The sequence below is a fragment of the Oryx dammah genome, unplaced genomic scaffold (assembly GCF_014754425.2).
Source record: "Oryx dammah isolate SB20612 unplaced genomic scaffold, SCBI_Odam_1.1 HiC_scaffold_17, whole genome shotgun sequence".
Classification (NCBI taxonomy): Eukaryota; Metazoa; Chordata; class Mammalia; order Artiodactyla; family Bovidae; genus Oryx; species Oryx dammah.
Genome location: NW_024070201.1, coordinates 69,439,536 through 69,447,778, shown reverse-complemented (window position 1 = coordinate 69,447,778; position 8,243 = coordinate 69,439,536). Strand labels below are relative to the sequence as shown.

Here is an 8,243-nt window from a genome sequence, read left to right as displayed (position 1 = left end):
CTCATTCAATCGCTAGCTCTAGGCTTCCAAATCATGAACACCCCCTCCTTTTTTTTTAAATTGCAAACAAAATACTGTCATAGACAATGCCATGGCCGGACAGTGATGATTCCGATGATACGGTCCTCCCAGGCAGGACACAAACCATCTCACCTTCTGGCCGGAGATGGATTCCGGGCTCTCGCCGCAGACACGCAGGCACACACACAGAGCCCTGGGAAGTCTACACGCTGAACTGCACGCTGACTGCCTTGAAGAAACTGTAGCTAACCACCTTATTAGTATTCTCGCCTCCACCGTGCCTCACTTGCAGCAGCACGGGGCTGAGCAAAATGCAGTAGAGCGGGGACAGATACAGCTCTGGTAATCATTTCAATGCAGGCTGCCGAGTGTTGGGGGCGGGGGAGGTAGCGCATCAAGATGAATAACCTTGCCATAATCCGGGGCACCCTGCGAGCAGACACCCCTTCTGACTGACTCGCTCCCGGCTGGCGGAATCTGTCTGGGGGAGAGGGATCCGGGGTCGACCTGGTCCTGGCCGCCCCCCTCCGCTGCCCCTTGATTTTTGGATGTTCTTTTGATCCTCCACCGATCTGGGGAAGGTAACCGTGAGCCATACCATCTGCAGCACAGAGCAGCGATTGGAGGTTACTACTGACAGTTTCATCACACGGGGTTTGTGTGAGTGTGTGTGTGTTTGGGAGTGTGGGTGCCTGCTTCTGCGTGAAAGGAGAACGTGTGAGTGTCCGCGAGTGTGTGTGCGTGTGCGTGTGTGTGTGTGACAGCCAAAGAAGGTGTATCGTACTGTAGATTTCACCAGCGTGAATATATTCTCTGGGTAGGTGGGACCCAAGCCCTCCCCCGCCCCGCAGCTTTCAGCGTCCCTCTCCTTCCCTACTCCCCTTCTTCTTGTTGCCTTTGATGAGTTTGGGGCTTACTTTTTGGCGGAGTCTCTTGGACACGTTTTTGGCTGGTGCTGGAAGATCTCATCAATGGAACCTTTGAAAACTGATTGTTTTTCTCCTGTGTGACTTGAAAAAGAAGAAGAAAAGGAGAGTAGTGCAAGATAAACTAGAGGATTTTAAATTTTCACGGTGAACTTTGAGGATCTATAAAGAAGGTAAGTCATGGGACTGCTTGGGTCCTGGTCCTTGATTCCTGCAGTGTTTGTGCTTCCCTGTTTGTTTGCGGAAATCCAGAGGCAGTTTAGAAGTGCATTTTTAAAGGTGGTAATGCCCAGAGAAGAACTCAGTGTGTGACATTTGGGAGCTGTTATCATGCCAAGGGGATTATTTCAGTTTGTATAACCACCACCGCCGCACCCCCCCCCCCACATCCTTCTTCCTGTGTTTACACCTTTTATTCATCTAGTATTTTCAGTGAATTCTGCATTTAGGAAATCTGGAGAAAAAATAATTCTAGGCTTCTCCCTCTTTGACATCCTCCTTAAATTTGAGGGGAAAAATTTAGAAAAGCTACTGGCTACTGTCAGGGGCTCTGAGTTAAACGTGAAAGTGTGTCTGCTTAGAGGATGGGGGCTGGGGGTTGGGGGTACAATCCGGACTTTTATGATAACTTAATAGTGGACTTTTTTCCCCATAGCATTTTTTTTTTCTTAAATAGTTAAATCTGCTCTGGGAGTAAAGAATGTGTGGACTAAAGAAAGCTGTTTCGAGAGCTCTTAATTGGAGCAAATGAGAACAAAGTGGAAATTGTTTAGTATTTTGAGCCTCTCTTTTTTGCACTGATTCACTTGCTTTTGCATCTCATTAACCTTTCCGTATGCAGTGTCCCCTGTTTAAGACTAGTGTCTATCATTTTGGAACATTCCCCTTACCTACGTGGTCCCTAGAGAAGGGAGTGTGGCTGCAAATTGCTCTTAATTGTCTACTCTTGGCTGTAAAAGCAAGCAGGCAGCATCAGGAATTCAGGTGACTTTAGTCAAACATCTTGCCAACTCAGTCCCTTTAGTCTTTCCCCGTGGTTAGCATTTTCTGTTTTTCCTTTCCTTCAAAGTGAAACGTAGATAGTATTTTACCTGTTTCCATTCTGAGGTTATTTAATTAAAGCAAAACACCATTTCACTGTGATAGCCTCTGTGTTCCTGTATCTATGAGTATTTTTATCTCTGCACTGGCATCACTTAGCTTTTCTCAAGAAGTGAGAATCTCTCATAAATATATTTCTAAATTGCTGAGACTCAAAGTGAAAGCAATAGAGCTTTAGTCAAAGCCTATGGATGGTTCCTTCTAAAAGGAGTAGTAATATTTTATGGAATGTTAGCTAGCTTGAACTCTTACTGTGAGCTTATTTATGGAAGAGATGACAGGAATGTCAGCCAGGCAGGGTGGGCAGGCATAAGGGTTTCTTAGGATGTCTGTGGACAGAGATATGCTGCAAATTGTAACATAAGAATTTTTATTCAGAGACAACTGACAGAGATGATCACAGATTTATGAGAGCTGAGTTGGGAGATGTGAAAGATCATATTCGAAACAATATTATTTCTTTTTCCTAAAAGAAGTTTTTTTGAAAATCCTGAAGCTAAAAAATTTTTAAATTATACTTAAACAGATTGGACTCAGGTATTGCTATAGGCTGTCATCTATTGGATGTTTTTTTTGCATAAAAATATTTGTGAAACAGTTAAAGAAGGGCATCTGTTGAAATATTCGTCCCCTTTTCATCCTGTAACTGATACTTACTCCACACTGTACTCTGGGTTTAAAAAAAAAAAAGCCTATGGGTAAAGTCTTGCAGGTTAGTTTATGATGCGTCTTTCTTGCCAACTGTTTCTGCTCAGGGTATTTTCGTCTGTTACTCATAGACTCCAGTTACATTTTCCTTATCAAGAGATGGGGCTTTTTATCATTTTTAAATGACTTGGATATAGGACAAATCCTGAACAAAATTTCATTTTCTTTGTGAAGAAAATAGCCTAGGAATAGCCCGGGACTCATGAAGCCCGAAGGAGAGTTTCATGTATAAGCAAGAAACACAAAGTTTACTATTCTAGGGAGAGAGCAAAGCCCTGACGCTTCAAGTGCCAGTGGGTTATGTCAGGGGGCTGGAGACTGTCCAGGTCAGCCTGGACCATCACCATTCTTCGTGTTGGTCAGCTCTCCATTAGCCTGCAGCTCTTAACATGACCAGTTCCAGGTATAGAGGCCAGTGTTTGACGTCATCTATTTTGTGTCAGGGCAGTTCTGCATAAAGAGAAGCCCTCTGAAAATGCCATTCTGGCAGTTCTCAAATTCGTGCCTCTTTTTATTGAGGGTATTTCATTTTGACTGTTCCTCCTCCCATTCACATTCTCACCCAGTTTGGGTATATTTAGACTTGTGGTGTTGGTAAAAATTAATTGCATAGATTATTCTCAACACCATCTTTCCAAAAAATAATAATAATAATAAGGATACCATCTTGGCTTTTGTGTATGTGAGATTTAATCATTGTAATGAGGGAAACTTCTAGCCATAGCAACACTTTCATTATTACTGATTTTAGGCTAATAATTGAAGTGGGGTACATGCCAACTCAGGAGTTTCTGATCACAGCTCAAGCAGTGAGCAAAGCGGCTCCCCAGAACTTAAGCTTTCCTAATCCTACCTGGGCAACCGTAACTCTGTGTCTTCATTATCAGCTCCAGTCCAAGCAAGTGGTGGACAACTTGCATTCAGAACTGGCTCCAGATCCACTGGCTTTCTTTTGTCTTTTCCGGCTTTGTGTTGTGTTAGAGAGTGTTTCACAGCTTAACGGGGTGGGTTTTCTTGCTTAGTGAGTTCAGAAAAGAAAGGAAAAGCAAAGAAGCTTTCCATCTCTGTCAAAGTAGCATGTCAGAGTTGCCAAAGAAAAGGATGAAGTCCCCTAGAGAAAATAGATGCAGGGTCCTATTTTGAAAAGAATGAATTGGGAAAGGGTTGCCTTGAGTTAATTCCAGTTCCTTTTCTATTTAGTTGCAGTCAGTTGGCCAGCCTTTCTGTGAGTCTTTGCTCAAGTGAACCAGCCAGGCCCAACATTCTCCAGAGTGCTTCTGTGTTTTTGAAACCCAGGGCACTTAACACATGAATGGCTCTTTCCTTCCACAACAAACAGAGCTGACAGCTGTAAAGTCAGCTACTGAGAACCTTTAAAGGAAGCCAGAAAGATCACCCAGTAAGTTGAAGAACAGAAAGGAGCTCTTGGAGCTCTGGCCGTGGAGGTGGTTGAGGACCCAGCCTCTGAAACTTGAAGTTGTGATTGCTGAGTCATTACAACCGCCTGGAGCTGTGTGTTGGCTCCAAGAACTGATGCTGCTATGGGGCTAATGCTGAGAGGTGAGAGCATCAGCCCAAGAAGAACATGCTGACTCTTGGGGTGAAGGAGACGCACCCTCTGATGACAGACGTGTTTATCTGTTCTTCTGTTATTTTCATACTTAAAAACAACTGCTGAGGGTCTGCTAGTAAGGTCCAAAAGAAGAAATGGATTCAGTGAAGTGTGAAAAGGACAGGGGCTTTGCAAATGTCCATGTCAATTCGCTCAGTTACCTGCATTGCTGTTTGGGATTCAGTAACCATGGCTAAGTTGAGGGCAGGAGTGGAAACGAGTTAGAATCAGGAGAAAGGAAACCCCAGATTGAGAAAACGAAGGTGTCACTAAAGCCTTGACAGGGCTGCTTAATGGTACGTAAGTCACTCAAAGAACCCCAATTTCCTTCTATATAGTTAAGAAAAAAGCATTCTTAACTAGCTGTTGTGAAGAATATGATGAAATAGTTCAGAAGAAAATGACCTGTAATTATACACTGCTATTGAAAAATGTAAGGTACTATAGTAACAATAAGTTCATGTATGATTCAAAACGCTGCAAAACAGGGTGAACAGTATAATTTTAAGTTAAATGGATTAGCAGTGCTCATCTTTTTTTTCATGATGATGACCAATATTTACATTATGGTAATCTGGGGGTCTCTCACGTGTGTTGAATATACCTCTTCTCAGTAGTTTTTGTGGTATATTCTTAGCTTTTTGTGTATTTGTATGTACATGTGTGTGCATATGTGCATGCATACACGTATAGGTAAATGACCAATTTATAGGAGATATAATTTTAAATTCATAAAAAAATTAGGAAATGTGTAATGACCTGAATCCTTAGGCAGTGGGTATCCAGAAGGGACAAGAAAAACTTAAGTAGCCTTGTCTCTGGAGATAGACGGGTCCTTATAAAGTCTGCAGGCTTCAGAAAACTTTAGTCCGCAATGATGCTACTGACTAGAATTTGAGTTAAGCTGGAAAGTTGTATCAGTAGGGTCTTTATTTGTAGTAGCAGCATAGATCGTGATGTTTGTCACACTGAGTTACATTTGGTGGGTAGATAGACCAGGACTAAAGGGTGGAGTTGAATCATGATGGCAGGAGAATGTGGCAGTGATGAGAACTGGCTTTTGATATGGAGAGATTTGGGGTCAGATACCTAATCTCCTTGGAGAAGGAAATGGCAACCCACTCCAGTTGTCTTGCCTGGAGAATCCCATGGACTGAGGAGCCTGCTGGGCTACAGTCCACGGGGTTGCAAAGAGTCAGAGATGACTGAGTGACTTCATTTTCACTTTCTTTTCACCTAATCTCCTAGATATTCAGCCATCCAATCTATAAGACAGAAATGACCAGTTGTTCAGAGGGCATTTGTGATGAATGAATAAATGATTTTGTAAACCGTGCTTTTCTTTAGTCACTAAGTCATCTCCAACTCTTTTGTGACCCCATGGACTGTAGTCCACCAGGCTCCTCTGTCCATACACAATTCTTGGTCAAACCCTTGACACAAAATTGGAATTCTACAGGTAGTTTGTATATAAAGTTTCTTTCCTCTTTGTCTGGCTTAAAAATTAGAAAGGCCTTCTTAATTCAGTGTATTTATCTAATTGACACAGAGGTAAAAGTCCCAAATATAATCTGAGATGTAAGCAAAACTGGAGAGAAAAAGCTAGTTTTCTGTAAATTACCTAATTTCATAGACCATGGCTTCATCAGATTCTTTCTCAGAGCAAGCAGAGTGCCCTTCCCAGGTGTCACCTCACTTATGCTTACAACTTCTAAAATGATACTGCATATAAGTAGCGAGAAGCATGTACACCTATCCATACGTGGTTGCAGAAACACAGTTCAGATGTCAGCAAGTGGTGTTAACATTGCCCTTTATCTAACATCTCATTTTGTTCACAGTCAGTGAAAGGCTGTGTATTTATTAAACACCTAACAGGTACAAGCACTGCAGTCTTTGCTGCGGGGGATGAAGAAGGACTCTCCTGCTCTGGCTCTTGGCTGCAATTCCTGCATTTGGACAGGGCATGCTGCAGTCTTCAAGGCTGCCTCCTGGAGTTTGGACTTGATGGTTAAACAGTATCAAGAGTACTCTGTTGGAGTCTGACCTATGTGGGGCTGTGTCATTGTGTATGACCTTTATTTAGTTCAAGAACATATTGCAAAAGATGTAAAAATCCTTGTTCCTATTAATGTAGCTGAGCTGAGCTGTCAGTGATGAGTCCGATTCGGCTTTGCTAACTGCATGGCTGGTACCACTTGACCCAGGTATTTCTGTTCTGCAAAGTCAGCCTTTCCCTGTGCGTGAAGGGAGCAAGGTTTTGTCCTTCAGATTGTGGGTTCTTTCTATCCTTATAATGAATGGATGAAGTCTATTTTATGGCTTGCTGAGAGGGAAGACAACATCCAGGCTTCCTGTATTTTGAGGCCATGTTCCTTACAATCTAGATCTCATTAGAGTGAGAAGGAAAAGAGGGGTATCAATTGGTCAAAATGACAAACACAAGTTCACTGGCCTTTACCAGGGCCTCAAGCATCAGGATTCATGATTAGAGTACTGCAAGGAAATAAGGAAATTTCTTGTGTGATATGTCACAGATTATATTGCCAGCACACATCTAGAAAATACATTATATTATAGTCAGTTCTGTCATATATCCAATGAATATATTCTAGGTGTCAGGCAGTATGCTAAGTAGATTAGATTTTTGCTGATATTTCTCAAAAATCGATAAAATGGTATTCTTGTTCTTATATTTCAGATGATGTGAAAAGTGATCCATTTTTTTCCTCCATATACCAGTTCACTTCATAGCCCATGTGTTTTCTTCTCTCCCATGTTTTGTTGCTGTTTAGGTTGCAAACCCAATGCTTCTTTACATAAATCCCTAGATACAGACAGTGTAGAGCAAGCTTTCTCTAAATACAAATCAAATAATCTTGTTTCCATAACAAAACTCACTCTTCCCATGGAAAGATGTGGTCTCAGTGTCTCCAAGGGACCTCTGAAGGGCGAATTCCCTGAACCAGTGGGTCCCTGATAAAGTATATTCAGTGCCACATTTTGGGGGGCCTCTGGAGGCATGCATAGCTTGAGGTAAATCTCCATTAAACTTTGACCATTGCCAAAGTCATATTGGAATATTTGATGGCATGGGGAGTAATGGCAATGATGTTAAACTACTGAAGTTACAGGACAAGGAACAAAGTGAAGAAATGAAAGGTCTCCACTGCAACATTAAATAGTAAGTAGCATTGGGCTGTATTTACAGAAGGTACTTTTTGAGAAGTATCTCTCAACATGTTTCTCTACTCATTAGTTACGTAACTTTGTGCAGATTACCTTTATACCCATATTTTCTTATCTCACCTTGTAGGATTATTATAAAAAGAGTAAGGAAAAATAATATTTATAAAGGACTTAGAATAGAGATTACAATTTAGTCAGTGCTCAATAAAAGATGTCTTATAATAACAATAGTTATAGTCATCGACATAATAATAATTCGTAGTGCTAATAGTATCGCTTATGGTAGTAGTTTAGCAACCTCAGTTTGCACGTAAACCTTCCTCCACTCCACAGTACCAGAGGTTATACAAATCGCCACCTCACATCAATGAACAGAAAAGCGAATATGCGTGTCTGTCTGGCCATAAAAATATGAAAGAGAGGAGGAAAATTATCTTTCAGCAGCACTGATGTCAGTGGGGAACATATTGATGGAAAAAGAGTGATTTGTTGCAGAGACTAGAGAAACAAAGATGACCAAGTCAGAATTTCATGAGCTGAGGAATTCTTTCTTAAGTCAGATCCTAAAATGTTGTGAGCTTGGGGATACAGTTCAATGCTTGGCTATAAACAGGAGAAAGGGTCACATTTTGAAAGATTTTTTGATAAAAAGAAGACCATTTTCCTTTGACTTTATCCTGATAAAG

The 8,243-nt window shown here is 41.5% G+C and overlaps 1 long non-coding RNA gene across 1 annotated transcript in view; it reads left to right on the top strand.

The window, feature by feature from the left end:
* The first annotated feature begins 267 nt into the window (after nucleotides 1–267).
* Nucleotides 268–8,243, top strand: part of LOC120876896 — a 1,092,147-nt gene continuing 1,084,171 nt past the window's right edge. Inside the window, exon 1 of the long non-coding RNA XR_005724236.1 lies at nucleotides 268–1,120. This is a non-coding gene — a long non-coding RNA (uncharacterized LOC120876896). The remainder of the gene's footprint in view (nucleotides 1,121–8,243) is intronic.